Source organism: Pinus tabuliformis, chromosome 3_2, assembly GCF_031772625.1.
Source record: "Pinus tabuliformis cultivar Carrire ecotype Pingquan chromosome 3_2, CPIR1, whole genome shotgun sequence".
Taxonomy (NCBI): Eukaryota; Viridiplantae; Streptophyta; class Pinopsida; order Pinales; family Pinaceae; genus Pinus; species Pinus tabuliformis.
The window spans coordinates 79,404,989-79,429,371 of NC_142302.1; the positions used below are offsets into that span (position 1 = coordinate 79,404,989).

Sequence of the window (24,383 nt, forward strand, 5' to 3'; positions counted from 1 at the left end):
GCCGATTTTTTCCTAGTTGAAAAGTTGGGATGAAATCGGGAGTTTTTCCAAAAAATCGTGAATGAGGTAGTTTCTTTAATGATTTTTATTTTTATTTTTGAAAAAATCGGGATTTTATTGAAAAAGTCTGGATTTTTTAAAAAATGACTATTTTTGTATTTTTTTAATTTTGCCGACTTTTTCAAAAAACTCCAGACTTTAACGACTTTTTCAACTTCTGGACCCTTGCCGATTTAATCATGACTTCGACTTTTTCCACATTCTACATACATTCATCAATAACAAGTCTGGATTCACACACAGTGATATGCCACTGTCCTCCTTTGCAAGTAGTCATAGGTCCACTGCCTTGAGCATTATATTGTCTTACTAATCGAATGCATGACCCATAGCCCTTAAGTCTGCCTTTTCATTTTCTGCTGCCCTTTAACTGCATGAAACTCTTACTGCTGCACCCGAGCTCTTCTTCTTTAATTGCTACTGAGCAATGAAACCTTGGCAAAACCACCAGACTCTTCAACTGTTGCACTGTGTGACCCTGATGTCACTCCCCACTGCTAATTTTGTCCTCTTCTGAAAACCTCATAAGCTGATGTCTTGTGACATGCACAAAACTATTTAGCCATACCTTAGCTGTTCATCCTTCAAATTTTACAGAATGCTGTGATACTGAAATCGTTACTACTGAACATTTTCAGCTGGAAATGACTGATATCCTTGCCTTCTATGCTGGAATAGTCTCACAAACAATCTTAGCTTCACTACATATGTTGATGACTAATCACAGTGAATACTCACAAACAATCTTGGCTTTATTACTTGCATTAAGATATAACCCCTGTATTTAACTTAAGGTTCTGTGATGAATCTTTACTCAACCGCTACAAAATATCTGGCAACTTCTCTTGATGCCTCCAAACTACTGATGCTGCTTCTCTGCTTCAGCACATTATTATCTTCACTGAGATCTAAACACAAAATTTTTGACAAGGCTTCAAGATGCTTTCAACAACCTTCTCAACATTATCAATCTGTCAAACTAAAGTATGACATAACCTTCTGGCCTCTGGCCTTAGATAATATGATCAACCTGTAACTTCAATCAACATACATTATGTAATGGATGCAGACCTATAGGAATCTTCAAGCATTAACATACAATACCACTTCAACATGCTACCACAAATGACCTTCTATACTTTTTCAAAACATAACATTTGTTGAAGTGCATTCAGGGTGACATACATCATTACTTCGTCAATTACAACAAGCCATACCATTGCACTTCTATTTATAGGCAGTTACAACATTATACTTTAATCACTTGATCCTCACTATAGTATGCACCAGACCTTGAATTAAGCTGCATTACAGATATGCGAGCTGCTTAGGGTTGAAAGACTTCATGGATGCTTCTGATCTTCAGATTGGTGAACATGTAGACAGTGCTGACAAGAACTAGGTATGTAGCTATATAACTGTTTTGGAGGCCGAAATTAATTAACGTAGGTCACTAAAACCCTTGACCTTCTTGCACAATTACACAGGACTAAATATGAAGTATAGTGCATTCTAAGTGAGGTCACTATGAATGCCCATCAAGTGACTGCAATCAAATGATTTTCTTCAAAGAATCAACAGGGAAATAATGAGTGTTCACAGTTGGGCTTTTTCTACTCTGTCTCAACGAAAATTATACTGCAATTTAGGGTTGTTTTCCTAGCCCAGATGAAGGATAAAACAAGCATAAACATTTTGTATGAATTTGTGCAACTGTATGCTATGTGACCGTGTGGATGTATAGTTGTGTTGTTGTACAACCACACTGTTGCTCTACGATTCTTTACCTTTGTACATCCGCACGATTGTCACTGTGTGATATGTGAGGATGTTGTTGTATGACTTGTAACTCGCTGTTGAGTTACCCAAAAATCTATCCTTTGATTTTCTGCATGCTGTGTTTCCTCCCCTTTTTTACCTACTTGCACTCTCCTCCCTTGTCTTGATCTTAAGATGAAAGTCCTTCTTCACCCTTGTTGAAATCACCTTGAGTCACGGTCCTTTGTGCCTCGATCACTCTCTTTTGTGCTCACTAGATGAGCCTTCTCCCTTAGCCTAGCCTTACTTTTAATATGTTGTTATAGACTAAATCCACTACCCTAATCTCTAAAGTGATCGACAATTGAGATATGATCTCAACATCACTTGAAATCAACGGTTGAGATTCATCTAATTCACTAATGCAAGTAAGCTTTGCATTTCATTAGATTAACTCACTTTTCTTATAAAAGTCAATTACTTTAATAATTCCATTAGTTTACATAATTACTAAGGTTAAGGGCCTTGTTGCCACACAATCTAGCAGGGCCCTAGGAGGGGAACCTATGGGACAACTACTAGACCAAGCGACAACAATGAGACAAAGGCACACTATCACCCTAGTCAATATTTCCAGCTCTTTACAGACTTCTGCCGATGGGAGGAGGCCTGGTAGTAAGGAAATCATTTGTAATGGTAATGTTAATGGCAAGGTATGAAGTGATTCCCAAGGCCCATTCAAAGAGAGGCACAATGATGGCTCAATGCTTCAAAGGAGCTAAAGGTTCTTCAAGAAAGACCTAGGATGGAAATCAAAACTTAGGGCTTGAGATTTGCAATGATGATGAGTATGTCTAAGGTCAAGACTTCCAAGACAAGATAGGACCTCTCAAGAAGCTTTGTAGGATGATTTGTTACTTCAAATAGGCTCTTTGATTTTTCGAGAGACCTAGTGAGGACTTACGCTAGATCTAGGGTTTTTGGAATAATCATGGGAGGAGTTCCTCCAAGGTAATCACTAGGTCAAGGTAAGAGGGAGCAAAGGGTCTCTTGTGATTTATTCTATTAAATACAAGGCTCATATGACCCTCAAGAAGGCCAACTTATCGAAGGAAAACAAACTAGGTTTCCCTTCTAGGGCACACAAATTTATGGGGAAATAACTGTGGGAATTTCACCAAATTTGAGATCCTTTAGAGGAGACACAAAGGAAGATCTCTATCCAAACAGAATTCGAAAATTCCTCCTCTAAAGAATTTCACTGGATGCCCTACATAGACGTCCAAGGAAGGAGGGAGACAAAATTTTGGAAGAGAGAAAAGGAGGAGAAAAGAAGAAATGATCATCAAACTTCTAAGAAGATGATTCAAAATTTGCCAAAACTGTCTATAAGGAGTCTAAAGATTGATGTTCTTCCTACCAACTTTCAACATTTACCCACTCAAGATTTATGGATTTTCATGAAAAGAAAACAAAATTTCGTCCACTAGGAACATTTATCTATTGTCCTGCAGTGAGTGACATATGTAATTGCAAACCAAACAACCATTTACAATGATACTCAATAATTAGGGCACAATTCCATACATTAAACATTTTTCAAGAGAAAATTTTCAACAAGAAGTACTTATAAGATGACAATAAGATACATCCAACCATAAACCAAGAAGTAGCTCCAAAGAAGATCAAAATTCTGGCTTCCAAAGATATCGAAATGCATCAAAGAGTCTCCACTAGCGTCAAAGAGAAAAAGTGCGATGTCTTTTACAAGGGAAAGATCCAAGTGATGATGATGAGTTCTCACAAATGAGGCCCATCTCTATTTATAATTTTATACAAGTCTCTCCTAATTCGATTTAGCCAAATTAGCCCCAAAAATTATAAAATAATGTTCTAGATAAATGTCTTGGTGACAAGCCCACCAATCAGCTAACAATTGTTAAGAAGAAGCCATCCATAAGTGAGCCAAAATGATGACATCATGATGAAGAAGGGCTATTGGAGGGCCTCGTTGAGTCCTCTAGGTGCCATGATGAGAGAGAGGGCTCCATGAATGATGGACAAGGGGATGGCCCCTTAATCTCTATGTAGGTCATCATGTGGTGCTCCAAGGTGGTCTTTGGGCACAACTACTGGTCTCATGGGTTTCCTGATCCTGTAGACTGCTCCAAATGAGGGCTTTGAAGATGGTGCCTTCCCTCCCATGTCTTAAGAGTGAGACAAACCTCCTTTGGGCCTTGGATCAACTGCCCTGATCATGCTGGTCCAAGTACATCATCTTGCGTATAATGTGGGGCAATGAACAAGCTGTTGAAGGTGCTGAGAGTGCCCATGCCATGGAATGATGCTGATACACAAGATGGAGTCCCATGGCTCTCAATGCATACCCTACAAATGTCAATATGATCCTTTGGTGGGCTTGGCCCCAGTTAAGTTGCCTAACCCATGATGAAACCATTTGCCAATTACATATAAGATCCAATGCGTCTCTTCAACATTTGGTACAATAATTCATTAGTGCATCTAAGTGGATCAAACTTGTTAATCAAGGGCACAAATGAGACTTCATAATGGGCTTCCCTTCCAAATTTTGGGCTTTGAGCATGTAATAGTGTTACCTCCCTTGGTAGGAGTGGCTAATAAACAAACCTGTTAGGTGTTCCCAACCATTAAAGGGAAAAATAGGTCCAAGGTAACTCCTTAAAGTGATAGGGGTCTTGTGAATATTGATGAGGTGGATTGGGACACATGGGTCTCAAGGCCAAATGCCATGGCTTCAAGGGTGGTAATGATGAGGGATGTCCACATATTTGAGCGTATAGATGTAGGAGGGAGCAATCGTGGTACATGAGTTACCTTGACATTTGTTTTTCCAACCTTCATTTTTCTTTTTCTTTTTCTTGATTTTTCTTTGTTATTACTACTTGGGGCTCCAGGATACGAGAGCATGCTGTGTATGATATAAGTAATTATTGGCCCCTTAAGGTGGGGCAATTCATTTCCCACCAGGGGTTGGGATGTGCATGGATTCCTTAATGATGTGGGGGCACTCATGCAGCCTTGGGAACCAGGGTGATGGCTATAATGGAGGGGGTAGAGCTCATGTTTGGCTTTTGCCCACGTGTTATTTTAATTTCTCAGCCATTTTTTGCATTTTATAATATTCTTTTTCTTTCTTTCATTTGTGGCCATGATATGCTTTTATGTTTTTTTTTTTTAAGTTGCATCAACCTTGGAGGCAACATTTCCATGCCCAACCCAAATATGTGGACAAGGGGAGGGGGTGTACTATAGCCTTGTGGACCTAGAGAGGGAAGATGATGAAATAGGGCTTGTAATGTGCGGAGGGGAGTGTAAAATGTGAAATGGGAAAATGGGATTGCGCTTCCAAAATTAGGGTTTCCCAAGTAGTGCCCTTCCTGAAGCTATAACCCAATAGGGGAGATCCCATAGGTCTAGGATTGAGGATTAACCCCCCATTTAAGGTGGGGGAACAAAACCACAGTCAAAATCTTTCCTCCTTCCAATAACATCTGGCTCCAATTGGGACACGGGCTCTCTGAAGAGTGCACAAACCATGACACGGGCTCTTTGAAGAGTGCACAAACCATGTATTTGAATGGGAGTTCATGAGAACACCAACAATCCTTTAGTGATGCAGACTTGAGTGCTGCACATCACAGACAATTGTTGGAAGCATTTGTCCCGGGCTTACTGTTATTGCCCAGGTTTTCATAAAATAATAAAACATATAAAAAATTAAATCTATTCTAAGATGCAAGTCTAATATGAATGCATCTATTTTAGCATGAGAACATGATATGATTATGTTAGCTATGCAAAAATCAATATGTGCATCATACTATACCGTGTATAAAATACAATGTCAAGTACCTTCAGGGAAATATTCTTTGAAGAGTTGCCTATTTACAAGGAGGAGAATGGGTTCTCCAGTAAGAGTTTCTAGATGAGGATAATGGGTTCTCCACTAAGAGTATCTAGATGATAAGAATGTATATCGGCAATATTAGATATCTTATAGGGAACTACCCATAAGTTGTCCAATTTCTTATGCGTGCGAGGCTTCTCTCTTCTCTTATCCCACTAGAGGACTAATGTTCCAGGTTCGAAGGTTTTATTCTTGACATATATATCAAAAGTGTTTTTTATCTTTTCATGACCCCGAGCAAGTTGATAAAGGGCTTTCCTTCTTACTTCATCAGCCTCTATTTTGACATAACAGTTAACTAAAACCATAACTGAAATCATAGGGTATGATTTAGATGTATCAATAAAATATAAACAATAAGACATGATCTAGATGCTCCATAAAAGTATCTACCTTAGCTAAGTTATGCACTCCTATCTAGTTCACCACACAATTTAATCAAATAGATAAAGAAAGTCATTAAAAATAGCATCTACATCTTTCCAGGTAGCTGATCATGGGCTATATTGGATCCATTGGACCTTGACTTGCTCAAACTCATAGGGGAGATCCCATAGGTCTAGGATTGAGGATTAACCCCCCATTTAAGGTGGGGGAACAAAACCACAGTCAAAACCTTTCCTCCTTCCAATAACATCTGGCTCCAATTGGGACACGGGCTCTCTGAAGCTATAGTGCCCTTCCTGAAGCTATAACCCAATAGGGGAGATCCCATAGGTCTAGGATTGAGGATTAACCCCCCATTTAAGGTGGGGGAACAAAACCACAGTCAAAACCTTTCCTCCTTCCAATAACATCTGGCTCCAATTGGGACACAGGCTCTCTGAAGAGTTTACGAACCATGACACGGGCTCTTTGAAGAGTGCACGAACCATGTATTTGAATGGGAGTTCATGAGAACACCAACTATCCTTTAGTGATGCAGACTTGAGTGCTGCACATCACAGACAATTGTTGGAAGCATTTGTCCCGGGCTTACTGTTATTGCCCAGGTTTTCATAAAATAATAAAACATACAAAAAATTAAATCTATTCTAAAATGCAAGTCTAATATGAATGCATCTATTTTCGCATGAGAACATGATATGATTATGTTAGCTATGCAAAAATCAATATGTGCATCATACTATACCGTGTATAAAATACAATGTCAAGTACCTTCAGGGAAATATTCTTTGAAGAGTTGCCTACTTACAAGGAGGAGAATGGGTTCTCCAGTAAGAGTTTCTAGATGAGGATAATGGGTTCTCCACTAAGAGTATCTAGATGATAAGAATGTATATCGGCAATATTAGATATCTTATAGGGAACTACCCATAAGTTGTCCAATTTCTTATGCGTGCGAGGCTTCTCTCTTCTCTTATCCCACTAGAGGACTAATGTTCCAGGTTCGAAGGTTTTATTCTTGACATATATATCAAAAGTGGTTTTTATCTTTTCATGACCCCGAGCAAGTTGATAAAGGGCTTTCCTTCTTACTTCATCAGCCTCTATTTTGACATAACAGTTAACTAAAACCATAACTGAAATCATAGGGTATGATTTAGATGTATCAATAAAATATAAACAATAAGACATGATCTAGATGCTCCATAAAAGTATCTACCTTAGCTAAGTTATGCACTCCTATCTAGTTCACCACACAATTTAATCAAATAGATAAAGAAAGTCATTAAAAATAACATCTACATCTTTCCAGGTAGCTGATCATGGGCTATATTGGATCCATTGGACCTTGACTTGCTCAAACTCATGATTCTTGAGTCGACGAACCCGGCGGTCCAGTATATAGAATGGTTCGACCTGAAGGAGTCCCTCATCGAAAACCTGTAATTTCTCAAATTTCAACACATGGGATGCGTTGGTTACATATAGAAACATGAAACACATTATGCATCCTTCTTAGATGGAATGGTAGCTTGAGCTTATAAGCAACTGGTCCGATCCTCTCTAGGATCTTAAATGGCTGACAAATCTAGGGGATAACTTTGTTCCCTTGCCAAATTTGAAGGAACTCTTAGAGGGTTTGACTCTAATAAAAACTTGGCTTCCTTCCTCAAAGATTCTATCAATTCTCTTTGCATCTGCATAAATTTTCTGGCGATCCCTGGCTTCTTTTAGCCTTTACTTAATTGTATCCATTTGTTCTTCCATTTCTTGGAGCATTTCAGGTCCCAACATGACTTGATCCTCTAATTGATCCCAACTCAATGGAGTACGACAGGGTCTTCCATATAAGACTTCGAAGGGAGTTGCCTGAATTGAACTGTGATAACTATTGTTGTATGCAAATTCCACTAAGGGAAGGTATTTCTCCCATTGATTTTGTTGATCCATGACATACATTCTTAGTATGTCCTCTAATACTTGGTTTACTCTCTCTGTTTTCCCATCTGTCTCTGGATGATATGCAGTACTGAAGTTGAGTTGTGTTCCCATAGATTGTAAAAGGCTTTGCCAAAATCTGGAAGTAAAACATGCATCTCTGTCGGATATTATTTTCCGGGGCACTCCATGAAGGCGAATTATTTCTTTTAGGAAAACTTGAGCAATAACTGGTGCCTCAAAGGTGCTCTTAATTGGAATGAAGTGAGCACTCTTAGTTAATTTATCAACAATGACCATAATGCAGTCATGTCTTTGGGAAGTCATAGGTAAGCCTCCAACAAAATCCATCAAAACAACTTCCCACTTAGTTTCTGGTATATCATGGGGTTGTAAAAGACCTGTAGGGTGACGATGTTCAACTTTAACCTGTTGACATTCTAAAGATCGTGCCACAAATTGCATTATAGTTTTTTTCATTCGTGTCTAGAAAAATAGTTGTTTTAAATCTGCATACATTTTCTGATCCTGGATGTGCAACATATGGAGCTTGGTGGGCTTCCTTCATTATTAATTTCCGAATTTCATCATCAGCCAGTACGTACATCTTACCCTTATATCGTAGCAATCCATCATTATCTAAGGTGTATCCTTCCCACTTGGATGCCATTGGTACTCCTCCTTGTAAGGCAAATTTTATTTGTTGGTATTTTTGGTCCCCTATTAGGTGGTTTAGAACCCGACTTCTTAGGCCTATCTTTCAATGATATTATTGGATGAACTCTAGGTATGTTGTTTAAAGCATCCACAAACTTATTTTCCTTCCCCTCGATGTAGGATATCTTGAAATCATATTCACTAAATAGCTCACTCCAACGTCGTTGTCGAGCATTAAGGTCCTTTTGGGTGAAGATATGCTCAAGACTTTTATGATCTGTTCTTAATTCAAATTGATGCCCCATTAGATAATGTCTCCATAGTTTCAAGGCCATTACAACTGCAATTAATTCTAGATCATGTGTGGCATAATTGATTTCATGGGTCTTGAGTTTACGTGAAGCATAAGTGATAACCCCTCCATCCTGCATCAAGACTGCACCTAATCCTTCTCCTGATGCATCCATGCATACACGAAAGTCCTTGTCCATGTCGGGCACCTTTAATATTGGGGCAATTGTTAATCGTTGTTTTAGCTCATTGAATGCTCTCTCACACTCACTTGTCCATTCAAACTTAACCCCTTTCCTTTGGAGGTTTGTGATGGGACTGGATATCCGTGAGAATCCTTCTACAAATCTTCTATAATAGCTTGCCAACCCCATAAAGATGTGTACTTCTTTGACATTCTTAGGAGTAGGCCAATCCATTATAGTTTCAATCTTGCTGCGATCCACTGCAATGCCTTTCCCACTAATGGTATGGCCTAGATATTGAATTTCCTTCTCAAAGAAAGAACACTTAGTAAGTTTCCCGTATAGCTTATGTTCTCTAAGGTATTGAAGTACCAATCTCAAGTGCTCTTGATGCTCCTTCTCATTGTGGGAATAAACAAGGATGTCATCCAAGAACACTTGAACAAAACGGTCCAGTTATTTGCGGAAAACACTATTCATCAAGTTCATGAATGCTGCTGGAGCATTAGTCAAACCAAATGGCACCACAATAAACTCATAGTGTCCATATCGTGTTCTGAATGTTGTCTTAGGTATGTCCTCCTCTTTGATTCTTAGCTGGCAGTAACCTGACCATAAGTCTATGTTGGAAAATATTGAAGCTCCTTTTAGTTGGTCAAAGAGGTCATCTCTGTGAGGCACGGGGTACCCGTTTTGAATGGTGGCTTTTTAGATCTCTGTAATCATTACATAACCTAAGAGTTCCATCCTTTTTCTTCACAAAGATCACTCGTGCAGCCCAAGGTGATACTTCGGGTCAGATGAATCCTTGATCAAGCAGTTCTTTAAGTTGTATACTCAACTCATTAAGCTTTGGGACAGTCATTCGATAAGGTGTTTTGGATATGGGTTCTATTCTCGGTTTCAAGGAAATGGAAAAATCAATTTCTTGAACAAGAGGCAAGCCTGGTAGCTCTGGAGGAAATACATCTGCAAATTCAGAAAGTAGCGGGTGCAACTTATCAGAGGACTTCCTGTCAGCATGAACCATCTCTACTACATAAATCTTGCATCCTTTCCTCATACACTTATTGACCTTCTTGGTTGATATGAGGCACAACGTAACATCACGTTTAATTCCCTCAATTACTGTGGGTTCTCCTTGGTCATTTTTGAAGAGAATTGTCTTATTATAGCAATCCACTATAGCTTGATGAGATTCAAGCCAATCCATTCCTACAATTAAGTCATAAGTCCCCAGAGCCGTGTTATACAGGTTCATCTTGGTGTCACATCCCCCAATGTTAACAATGCAATCCTTTACCAGTGATCCTACTGATTGCTGAGAGCTTGATGCCATTTCTACCATCTTAAAGTTACTTTGCTCACGAGCTGTCAATCCACATCTAAGCAGTGTTGAAGGATAAATAAAACTATCAGTGGCACCTGGATCAATTAACACAGATAAAGGAATGTTATTTATCATACCTGCGGACTCCACAACTGTGGCTTGGTGCTCGGCCTGGCAATGGTTTATGGCGACATGAATTCGATGTGGGTTCTGTGGTCTTCCTCCTTTTGCTGTATGTCCATGTTGTTTAATCTCTGTTTGATACCTCAGACAATCCCTTCTATGATGTGGACCTTTGCATTCCCAACATTCTGTTTGAGTTCAATTTTCACTTTTTTGCCGTCCTTGGCCACCAAATCCTCTACCTCCACCATTAGTTCTTCTCAAGTAGGGCTGACCCCTACATCCTCTTGGAGGCAACCCAAAAGTTGCACTGGAAATCTAGGCAACATTGTTTCGTCTTCCTTGGAATCCATATGGGTGCCCCCTTGTACTGTTTACCCTTGCCTTGGGGGGTTCCTTCCCTGTGCTTCCATCATCCACCATTTTCGTTTTCATATTTATCGTCCTCAGGACTTGTTTGGCTAAACTAGTAGCTGCTGCGATAGTGGTGGGTTTCCACATGGCAACCTCCGCTCGAACCAAAGGATCGATGCCATGCAAGAGTCTTTCAGCTTGATGTTTATCATCTGCCATATAGTCCACATGATGGACCAACACATAGAATTCGGCGTCATAGTCTTTGATAGATCTACCATTCTGTCATATTGCATGGAAAGCCCCTATTTGTTGGTGTTTGTATTCCTCTGATAGGTACCTAGTTCTAAAGGCTTCCTCAAACATATCCCAAGTAACTTGCAATGGGGTGACTTGTATCTTCGTTTCTTCATTTACCCACCATAATAAAGCTTCTCCTTTTAGTAGGCTCATTGCTATTTGGGCCTTTTCCCTTGAAGTATATGCCTTAAAGCTAAGTGCTCTCTTGACACCAATTACCCAAGCTTCTGCTATTGAACCCCCATCTTGACCTGTGAACTTTGGTAATTTGGATTTTTGGACTTCTTTCATAATATCGAGGTTTGTTTGTCTATCTTCGGAATTGAACTGAGAATTTAAGTCTTGTCTTCGTTTTTGTTTCAACTCCCCTCCTTGACCTTAATCATTTTTTTGACCTTGACAGTGGCTTGTGACCCAATCCTTAAAGATATTTGTCATTTCCGCAAGGGAACATAATATAGCTTGCTCAACTAGGGTTCCAATCTCTGTAGTGGCGGGAGGTGGGGTTTCCACCTTAGGGGTGACTTGGGTTTGTCTTCGATGCTTAGGAGCCATGATCTCCCCTGTATCGAACCAAGTTTGAATTCCACATCACTTCCAATGTTACATTTATCCGATACAACATTGCATAGCAAATTCACACTTACACAAATAACACATCGCGACCATATAATAAGACAATCAATAAGCATTCAAAATTTTTATAGGAAGAAAATTATAAAATAATCATTCAATGATAATTTCATAATCATTCACTATTCTCTAAATATAATTCATTTTTACATAAACGTCAAAAGAAATCCTAATTATTAATTTTCACCAGATTCCAATAAATTTTTTTACATTTCCAATTTCTTATTAGCTCAACATTAGATATTTTCATATATTAAGAATATAACAAGTATTTAATAAATAGAAGTTGACATCTAATTAATGCGATAGATACATGTACTCTCTCATGATGTGATTTTTTAAATATCACTCAATAACCTTCATTAAATCTAATTAGTTTGATTACTAAGCCAACCTATTTTTTTTTTTTCATTTAATAGGAATAAGAAATCCATCCTATCAACTTAAGCTATACTCTATTCTGACATAAATAAGCATAATAATTGTATAATTTATGATTTAGAATATTCTCTCAAAATAAAATATAAAATCACTTTTATAATTTCTCCCATATATAATGGCTTAGACATAAAACATAATTAAATTCATAAAAAAGCACTTACAAAATTTAATTATAATTAATATTTAATATTCACCTCTATCACCATTACCTTTATCTTATTTATAATCATTGTCATTTAAAATATTTTATTTTTATACTTTATTAACCAAAATAAAACACGTGCCGATTTTATTTTGATTCAAATATATATATTGGGTAAAGCATGAAAAAATCTCCAATACTAAGATCTCACTCAGATTATTAAAGCTATTGAGTCGAATTAAAATATCAAATAAATACTAAAAAAGTGATGTGTGAGATCTTAGAAAAACATACTAGTGGTGGCCTGAGATGGGTATGGCCCACTATAGTGTATCAGTATACGCAAACTCTTGTTTATCTAAAAATAGGAACAATATTAATTTCAACGTATTTTTAGATCTCTATTTTTACTAATACATAATAGGAAAGAGTTAAAAAATATTGTTACAAAGAAGATCCGTAAGCATATATGGGGAAAAGAGTTGGGTAGAAAGAATAAGTACTATGTTAAGGAATTCAACCCCACTTATGATTTCCAACAAAAAGAGTACACTGGAGCCAACCTTCCGTGGAGAGAAAAAATTCATATTGCTCAATTAAGAACTAACTCACATCAACTTGGTGTGAAACGGGACGATGGAAGAGATCGAAAGAAGCTTGGGAAGAACGAGTGTGTATTTTTTGCACTTATGGGGCAGTGGAATCAAAAAAGCATTTCATTTTGGAATGTGATGCTTTCAAAGACATCAGGAACAATTATGGCAGTATGTTAGCCTCAATTCCTTGGAATTTCAGTGAGGGCATTATTAGAAGGCTGGGTTAGGTCATCATCAGTTTGAGTAAGAAAATCACTGAATTGCAAAAGACAACGAACAAGGAGGTTGGTAGTCCCATAGACTATTTTTAGTCACCTGGACGTTAAAATATCATTCATTCATTAATTCATAACTTGTATATTATTAATAATTATGTATGTCATCCCCGGATGCGGGTGTTCGCACGGCAGAAAGTGTGAGGCCACATGGCCAACATGTGACGCCTCGCGTGGATATATGGGAGGACACTCTGATCGCCGCCGAGGAATTAAACTCCGAGGCATTAACTCAGGGCCTTTAATGAGATCTGAGACGAATTGGGGAAGTTGCAGAGCGCATTTATGGCGCCCAAGGTTCAAGAGAATGTTGAGAGGGTTAAAGCGGAGGTTTGTATGGGGAAGAACCATATTCAGAGTGAGAGGCACGCTGCGCAGGCTGGTGTGGGCAATTTCTTCCTTCTGGCAGACGCTGCGGCTGGTTCAGACAGTGAACAAGAGGCCACGGAATATCTCGTGCTGTTTCTCCCTGTTGAAAGAATTGCGGGCATCACTGTGCTACTGCCAAGAGCCGAGGAGAGAGTCCTTAGCTTCGTTGGGAAGAGACTCGAGCAGGGGCTGCCAGCAATTGAAGCTCTGTTCTGCACCACCAGCTCCACTGTCAAAATGGTCAAGCCAAGGGAAAGAATGCCATGTAGACGCGGCTCTGGTCGAGGGAGCTCCTCACGCCATCCAGCAGCGGATGCCCACCACCATTGCTGCTGTTGCTACTGTCATAGAAGAGCCGGGGCTACCCACATGCAGGCTGCCCAATTCATGGACGCGGGCAGCCCCACAGCAGAACCACCCTCCCTTCCAGCATTTGGCACAACAGTTTTTACTATTGGAAGCATTAGTGCACACCTCTCCGTCTTATTCATCAAGGATTCCAAGGAAAATGAAGACGGTGAGGGCAGCAGGGCGATGCTATACGCTGAACAACCGACAATTGCTGAGGAAAAGGCAGAGGGAACTACGGAGCTGGCTCCCACCCAATCTCAGAAGCAGGAGGCGTCGTCCTCGAAGAACGCTGCAGGGGAAGAAGGGGATGGCCTCCCTGAGTACTATGGATGGGTTCCGATTGTTGAGGAGAAGCCTGAGGAGTAGCACTCAGCGGCAGGCTCCGTCGACCGTCTTTTTGTTCAGGTTCTGTTTAAGTTTTCTGTCACGGTTGCCACCTGTGTCTGGGTATGGGATAAGCTATATGTTTATGTCTGGGTCTTTAAAGTTTATGTCTAGTTTTTTATATGCTATGGTTCAGCTAGTTGGTCGCCTCTGCGCGGGCAGTTTTTGCTTAAAAGCCCCTGCGTGGGTGATTATGGTCTGGAATGAAAACTATGATGTGTTTTGTTGTACTGGTCACAACTCCGGATGGAAATGTCGCCCCTGTAAGGGCTGTTATGGAGTTGCAAGACGCCAACCCACAGTGCCACAGTAGGCCTTGGGCATCCTGCTTTTCTGTCTGTAATGTTTTTATGTACATAATATAATAGATTAGAATAGTTTTACTGAGAAAAAAAAAATAATTATGTATGTCATATCAAATTAACTAGAACTTCTCTTTAAGTTTTGGGTTTTGGTTTCCAGTTTGAGATATAATTTTAGTTATTTATAATGAGTTTACAATTTAGAATATAAATTTTAATTATTTATAATTAGCTATTTCTAAAATAAATTTTTAATTCAAAAATAAATCATAAAGTTCAAGATAACAATCAAATAAGTTTTAGTTATTGATGACCAGTTATATATATATATATATATATATATATATATATATATACTTTTAATTTAAATAAATAAGAATAATAAAATTTAAAATACTTTTTACTTTTGAGTAAGACAACTAATTTAATTATTTATATATTGTTATTGTTTTTAAGAGTCATATTTATTTTTATAGTTTGCAACTTTGCACCAAAAGTAATAAACAATATATTTAAGCATAAGAGTCAATACTGATTTATTAAAAAAAATCTCTTATTACAATTAGTGTAAGATTTCGAAGTCTATTATCATTATCATGGCTGACATGCAACTTCTCAGTAAATTTATATGGACACTATTTAATCCAAAATCTAAATTTAATAATCCATTTTTTTTTGTTTATCTATTTTCCTAAAGAAGAGGTATGAAATGGTATTTATTTAGTGTCTTATATAACAATTATTTTATTTTAAAATTATTTATTTTACAAAATCTATATACATATGATTATATATTATTTTGAATGCATCTATTGAAAAAAGGTTTTAAAAATTGTATCTATTTTTCAATCAATTTTGACCAATATTGCATGATATGGGGAAATGCAATATATATATTTTAAGACATTTAAGAAATATGTGCAATCACAAAGCATACATGATACATTATAAATTTATAATTTATTACATTATGATTAAATTGTTCAATGTCAATGCATAAACCACAAGTCTTTAAATTTACGTCACATTTACCATGAATGATCACGTAATGAAAATAGTAATATCTAAAATCAGCGACAAGAAATTTCTAATTTCTTGTCTCGTGCTTGATTGAGAGTCTCCTCTAGCATATTCAAATGACCTTAGTGCTCTTGATTAAATACAAGTTCTATACCCTAGTACCCTAGGTGCTCTTGATTATTGGGGGTCTCCCCTGCATAGAGGGCTTGGTTCTCTTGATTAAATACAAGTTCCATACCCTAGTACATGACAAAATCAAATGGGAACATTGCAATCCCCCCAATCCTGAAATACTAAAAAACAAATAAGTTTTTTGGATTTTGAGTGAGATCTAAAATTATATTTTCTCCATATGAGATCCAATGAGAGTGAAACCACTCTCAAACATCTCGAGTCATTTCATGGTAATGTTAAAAATTTAAGTACCATTTCTGCCTAGAAATGGGCTTAGGCCCAATGTTTCTTGCAACATAGCTTTTGACTAAATTGCTCTTTGTCATCAGAAGCAAAATATTGAACTCAAGTTCAAATATATATGTTTTTTCAAACTTGTACCTAGAGGTCACATTGAAATTTTTAAGCAGTTGAAGAATTTTGAAACCGACGATGGACAATAAAACTTCGGGGAGTATTCTCCTATGGAAGCAGTAATTGGAAATTCTGGAAATAATCGAAGTTTTCTACATTAAAATGCCCATAGGCCCTAAGGGTTGAGCTTAGGCTCTGATACCATATGTAACAACCCCGATTTAAAATATACAAATAATTACATCAATTTATATGATTAATAATCAACACCCAATTATTCAACTATTTAACATAGAATTTTCAAAAACACAAGTATAACTGATATTCCTTACTTGTGCTTTTGGATTTGAATGCTCTTTGAATTTTGTTAACTGCAACAAAGATTTTGAGGACAACTCTCCACCCAACCGTAGGGTCAGCTGCACATAATCTTTCTACAATTGGCCACCCTCGAGCCCTCAATCAACGTACTACTGCCAGAGCAGCCTTTGTCTCACAACACTTTTCTCCCAAGAGAATGAACGAATCTCATCTTCCTCATCGTCCATTAAATAGACCAAAAAATGGAAAGGGATCCACATGTACACATTCCTTGTGTCAACATGCCAACTTTTATTTCTTTATTTCAAGTTTTATTTAATACAATATTTCTCTTAATTTAACTCTTTCTTATTTTATTCTTTTTTACTTTTTGTTAACTCTACTTATTCTTATTATTTTTATAGTTTACTTATATATATATATATATTTATTTAAAACTCCAGTTTATTATTTTCTATTTTATTTATTTATTATTATTATATTTTCTTCATTATTTATTATTTGTTTACTATCTTTTTTTTATTATTTGTTTACTATCATTATCTTTTCTTTATTATTTATTATTTACTATTATTATCTTCTTTTTATTGTTTACTATTTATTTACTAATATTATCTTTATTATTTGTTTATTGTTTATTTACTTATATTTTAATATTATATTATTTTATTTATTTATTATTATTTTTATTATTATTAGAAGGTATTACAATAAAGTGAGTTCAATTTAATAAAGTGCTTAAATTTGGATATTAGTGATTTATGTTGAATTTTGGATCATTGATCTCAAGTCAAGATTAAATTTAATGTTGATTGTTGAGATTAGGGTTTTTCCCAACTAAAAGTTATCAAAGGAAGCCAAGTGAAAGAGATGACACAGTCAATTATTTTTCTCAAGAATGATTTTGAAGAAGAGAAAATCAAAAGGACTTTTTGATTTTCTGGGCAAGGAGAAGAATTGGAGCAATAGTGAAGGCGAGGGCAGCCATAAATTTGCAGGCTGTATGGACCATACGGTCCATCATAGAGGTGATCCGGGGCAAATTTTCAAGAGTTGGAAATTCACATAGAAGGGGTGTCATTTGTATTTTTTCTCAGAGCCATTTCCCCAGTATGAGAGCCCTTGTAAATTCAAAAGTTATTGGAATGATGAACTGATGTTGAAGAGCAGAAAAATTGTGCATGCATGAGGTTTGCTTTTTTTTTTTCCTGTTTTTTCTTGCTTTTCCAAGTTTTTTCGTTGTTTGATTTGGTTAAATAATTTTCGTAGTGAATCTAGATTTGATCTATTTACTTGGGCATTGTTTTTTAGAAATCAACATAGACCCTAACCCACTTGAGATCAATGGTTGAGATAAAAACAAATTCGCTAAAGTAAATAACGTGCATTTCCTTAGTTTCTTTAGCTCAATAACGGACATAATTAATTATGTGTTTTTCCTAAATTAGACTTAAGCTAAATTACACAAGTGTAGTTTTTTTAGCTCAATAACAGACATAATTAATTATGTGTTTTTCCTAAGTTAGATTTAAGCTAAATTACACAAGCGAATTACTCAGTAAGTTGAGCAAGTATGCTAATGAGACTTTGGATGACTCCCACATGCTTGACACCTAGCCAACGCAGAAGTACCTATCCACTACTAAAATCATCAACATGCCTCTTCTTTTATGATTTTTATAAATAGCTTGGTAGGTAGCTTGCATAAATTCAGGGGATGCTAGAGAGGTGGTACTTCCATTGGCTAAACCCTCCTTGTCATGAACTGTCTAGAAATTACAATTCACTCTTTGCTGATTTGTACCATCAAGTTCACCATATTGCCAAAATGGGTCCAAAACCTTTGGCATATTGGCAAAGCAACATTCAACTTTGAATTTGAAACCGAGGGATAAAAATGAAAAAAAATGAACTTCAAAGAATGCATGTATAGAAACCAGTCATTGGTAAAAAAATAGACCTATAAATTCTTAGATTTTACACGAACCCAACACCTAGTATTCAATTCCAAGCAATTAATCACTGAACAAATACTTGGGCAAGTTTCTAACACACAAAATTCAAAAGAAGCAAATTACTCTCTTTGAATAACAACGAAACACATATTTTTGCCCAACAAATCAATTCATCATTAATAAAACTCAGAACCTACTTGGGTTCTTGTCCTGGGATAATGACCCAACTAAGGAATTACATATACAACAATAAACTTAGAGTTATCCAGCTGATCAAGTCCTAGATCTGTCCTTCGATCTTTCTTGGCTGATTTAGATCTGTCTCCCTCATTTCTCCTTGCACATTCCTCGAACCCGACACACTGGAGTATCACACTCCTCCTCCTCTTGAGGCCATTGCTGCTGTTGTGTATTTGCCTCAACTCAATTTATAACTTTTCTAAGCTAAGATTAACAACCAAAATTAGTGCATGAAGTTAACTAAAGATAAGTTACTTTAGTTAACTTTCTTATCTTTAGCTTTCTTTACTTTAACTTAAGTGCCAGTCATAAATTCAACTTGCATTACATGCATGTTTCATGCAACTCATCTAGATGCATGCAACTCCCCTGCACACTTCACATGTCACATGCAACTCACATGCATGCCTTGCATGTCGCATGCAATCAACATGTAAACTCTGCGTGTCGCATGTAACTCACATGCATGCCTTGCATGTCACATGAAATCAACATGCAAACTCTGCATGTCGCTTGCAACTCACATGCATGCCTTGCATGTCACATGCACGCTTCTAGAGAGGGAAAACAAGGTCCTTTCAGTCAAGACACAAGGCTAAAGTACCGCCCGAGCTACATAAATCAACACCTTCTCTTAGCAAGGGAGGTACTTTTGGAAGAACCTCCTCCACCTAGATCTGTCTCCAATCTCACCACGTCGTCCATCGCTGTAACCTTTCCCTTTGAACGAAAAGACTTCCCTGCTACCTTCTTTGGAATCTGATCTGAAGTCTTATTTCTCCCAATCATGCTCCTAGGATCTTTCTCTTGAGCATCCATCAATGTTAGCTCATACCAACTGGTCCTGCTAGATTTGGAAGATGCTGCATGCCCATCTTCTAGATTAGAATGCTGGGTCCCCAATATCAACTTATTCTTCAGAGCCTCCTGCTAAATCTCTGTCAGTAACATCAATTTATGCTAAGTTCTTCTAGCACTACTATGGGTCTGTCTCAGTTCTTTGAGACACCCACAAACTTTGTTGCCAATCCCTCGACTAGTAAGGTCTCCCCGCCTCCCTCTGAGCTTTGACCTCTACCAATCTTGCTAGTTGCTGGTATTGTTCTTCATACTTGCTCTTAGCTACTACCAACTCTGCTAACAATTGTTGGACCATGCCTTCTATGGAAGATCCTCTGCTCAACGACTCTGCACCCTCTTGCAATTGCTTTGTCATGCCCAACATGGCGCTTTGCCCCGCGGCACAATCTTCCTTACTGTTTTGATACCATGTTAGATTTTACACAAACCCAACACCGGATATTTAATTCCAAGCAATTAATTATTGAACAAATACACGACTAAGTTCCTAACACAAAATTTAGTGGAAGCAAATTACTCGATTTGAATCACAACTAGACAAATTTTCGCCCAACAAATCAGTTCATCATTAATAAAACTCAAAGTCTACTTGGGTTCTCGTCCTGGGATAATGGCTCAACTGAGGAATTACATACACAACAATAAACCTGGAGTTATCCAACTAATCAAGCCTTAGATCTGTCCTTTGATCTTCCTTGGCTGAGCTGGATCTGTCTCTCTTGCTGCGCCTTGCATCTTCCTTGAACTTGGCACACTGGAGTATCACATTACTCCAACTCCTAAGGCTAGTGCCGCTGTTGTGTCTTTGCCTCAACCCATTAGCTCAATTTATAACTTTTCTAACCTAAGATTGACAACCAAAAGTAGCTTGTCAAGTTAACTTGAATATAAGTTACTTTAGGTAACTTTCTTATCTTTTTCACTTACTCAAGTACCAATCATAAATTTAGATTGCATTACATGCATGTTTCATGCAACTCACTTGCACACTCCGCATGTTTGCATGCAGCTCACATGCATGTCTTGCATGTCACATGCAAGCACCTAAAGAGGCAAAACAAGGTCCTTCTAGTTAAGACACAAGGCTACAAAAGTGAACATAATATTCTATGACCCTTGAAAAAAAATGATAATAAGAGGCAAGTAACATGCACTTTGAAAATCCATTCATAAATCTGGAAAAATAATGAGTTAGAGGGTGGAATTTTAAGATATACCTAGGAATATGAAAACTGTAGGTAGATAGAAATCAATCCCATCTCCAAGAAAAAAACTTTGATGGCAATGAGAAGGATCATTTGACCCTCCCAAGATTGATTATTGATGATGATGAATTCCTTCCCTCACAATTCCCAACTGCTGCAAAAACAAATAACCCTCAAAAAATCGGAATTTGCCATTTTATGGGGGTTTTTCCATTGTTGTTTGATTTTTGAGGGTTGTGGCATGATTTTTAGTGGCAATTTCTCATTTGCTGGTTGGAATTGTCATGATTTTGTTGATTTTTGGGGATTTTTTCTCTGTGAATAGAACATTTTGGTCGACCGAGTTAGAATTTTTGAATTGTGTGATTGGTTGAAATGCTCTCAATGTTGCAAGTGGATGCCGTTGAAGGGCTAATGTTTTGGCAGTCAGATTTTTGTTATGTCAAGTACATGACAAGGCTCTTTGTCTTGAATTTGAAATTGATAGTGATGCTGCTAAGATTATTTTTCTCACCATCTTGCCCAACATGAGTCAACCATTGGCAGTCAGATTTTTGTTATGTCAAGTACATGACAAGGCTCTTTGTCTTGAATTTGAAATTGATAGTGATGCTGCTAAGATTATTTTTCTCGCCAGCTTACTCAACATGAGAACATTTTAGAGGTCAGTGCCTTAAGAGAAAAATAATGGGTTTGATTGGATCAAAATTGTAGGTAAAGCTTTCACTTTGGAACAACTATTGATATAGTTTTTGATGTTGCGCTGAAGTGGACAGCTAAAGCTTATTTCCTATTGCATTCTATATAAGGAAATGCTCCAAAACACCAAGCTCGAACCCCTTTGAGCTCTGTTCATTGTTACCAAAAAATGAGACTGAATATTTCTGGGCCCGATTTTTGACAAACAAGCTCAATTGTACATTGCATATTGTTATAAACATAAATAGTCCTATATTTGTCTCAACTTTTGATTTTCCCACCATGCAACTGCTTCCACTAGTTGATTTGTTGGAAAGGAGTCTAGAACAACCCGATGCCTAGAAATTCTTGTGTTTTAGCAGGTATCAGATATTGATTAATTGAGCTGAATACTAGGAATGTTTTTCCAGGTAGTTCGACACAGTGCAACAACTGTCAAGAGTAAACCCCTTGAATTTCCAAGGGATTAGTTGAAAAATATTGAGATCAAGTCAAACAGAACCTCCTCCCTATTAGTATTAGTCTTTTATATACATACACTCTCTTAAATTATTGGGCTTTAATGTTACAGATTGAAATTCTAGAATTGTTGGGCAAGTAAGTAGCTGGTGAATCCTTGATATCAAAATCTCTCAACCACATGCAAGAAGAGTGAAACTGACAAAAAGATAGAAAACTGAAGCCAAAGAAGTCACCTCACGATTGAGCATCAACAACAAGGAGAATATGTTGCCCCAATTCTTTTGACGAAAGGAAAAGTGAAGGGCATGATTAAAGTAATGGAGGAAGGTAGAAAATATGAAGACCAACTTTCAGGGAAAACTACTTTCTATGGCTAATCTAGGTAGGAAAGACTCAGAAAGTTGAAGACATGACATAATCTAAAGAGGTTTTTGACGTAGATGAGGTTGATTAAAAGTTAAAACCACATTGAAAACTGAATAACTATCCAGATCTTATTCAATGAATTCAACTAAAACATTACAATAGAAGTTGAACAGTCACTCACTCTATTGTCAAGCAACCTCCCTTCTCCCACCAAACTACTGCCAAGACTGCCCCTTCAAACACCACCATAAACTCAATGGACTCCACCACCAAAGCAACTTCTACATTTTGAGACACAAGTTCCAGGCTGAGAGGCCCCTTTAATCAATCCTAAGGTTATGGCTCGTGTCCTTCAAGACATCATTAGAATGTTCCTATGATGCAACCATCCACCCTACCATCGAGCCAACCACTCACTCAACATATTCTACTATTGAACCAAGTTCCACCTCCCTTGCTGCACTCAAGTTCTCCATACCAAGGAAAAGAACAAATCCTCCGCAAGACACAATCTACATATACTGCACAAAGCAAGCTACAAGAATCAACATTTGAGCTTCAGTGAACGGGAATTCTAAAGACTAAAACACATCAGAATAGATACTATCCTGCTCGATAACAAAGAAATGGTTTAGAGGGCATCCTAATTACTTGAGCTACTATTAAAATCACTAATCAAGGTCAAATGCTGCAGTTGTTAGGTTCCATTGTAACACTGTTTCGATCAACATTGTTTGTTGAGCATCAATTAATGATTGTTTTGAAAAGAACCAATGGAAAAGTTCCAGAGTTACACATCTAAGCAGCAGGCAATCTTAGAGTAATTAAGCGTGGAAAAGTTACTAATGTCTGAATAAGACGATCCCTCAGTCCACCTGCTATGTCAGAGTGATCAGTTGGTCGATAGTATATTATGATTTATCATATGGTGATGAAACTGTGGCTCAATTGAGCATAGCTCATTCAATCCTCTTCTAAATATAATAATTCTCTAGAAAAACTAAATTTACTTAAATCAACCTCGACCATAACACATTAGATGGGTAGATAATGCACTTTACTACTGGAAATAGATCTGCCATTCAATGCAAATCAAGATGTCAACTGTCCTCAAGAAGTTTATTTCAATAATGTACAATGCCTCAATTATGTCATTGTAGCAAAATTGGGGGCCAGTTTTCTTCCCCTATAGATTTTTGTTTAGAATATAGGGCTAAAACGGTGGTGGGATAGAGAGATATCCATCTTATGCTTTGACATGCTAATTCAGCTCTACTTTCAACTAAAAGTGATAAAATTTTAATTTTTAGTTGTAGTGTTATCCTCTTCAACAAACCCTGCCCTCCTCGGTGTTGGAAATTTCCAATAAGTGCCATAAGTGCTTTAGATATAATGCATGAACCTGTAATGTTGTAGTCTATGGACCCTCCTCATCATCGATTTAGTTATGCCCTGCTGCACCTCAGCCTCTAGATGATCCTTGAAACAAAATATGCCACAGTAAGTTCACACTTTTGTCTAAGGCCGCAGAAATTGAATAAAAGGCTGCAAAATAATTCAATAAACTATAAAACTTGCTCTTATACAGGAATTTGCGGAAGTTTACTAAGGTGCAGGCCACCACATTATTTAAGACTGCAGTACAAGTTGCTATCCCTGTAAAGGACGCGCTGCCCTTGAAAAGCAGATCACTCTATATGTATTAAGATTTTGCTCAATATGCAAGTCTGCAAGGTGTTGACTTATACTTGAAGTGAACAGTTTCTTGTTTTTGTTTATATTTTTGTTATTTATTTAGTTTTTAAATATGTCAGCTGTGATACTTTTGATATGTTTCATTGAGAGGATAGAGAAATAGGATCTTGCAAATTTTGCATTGATTGTGCTTACTCTAAAAGGCT

The 24,383-nt window shown here is 37.3% G+C and overlaps 1 protein-coding gene across 8 annotated transcripts in view; it reads left to right on the forward strand.

Moving 5' to 3' along the window:
- The window catches only part of LOC149179945 (DET1 complexing ubiquitin ligase), a 104,341-nt gene that overhangs the window by 79,285 nt on the left and 673 nt on the right, over positions 1 to 24,383 (forward strand). The gene's annotated exons all lie outside the window — the stretch shown is intronic.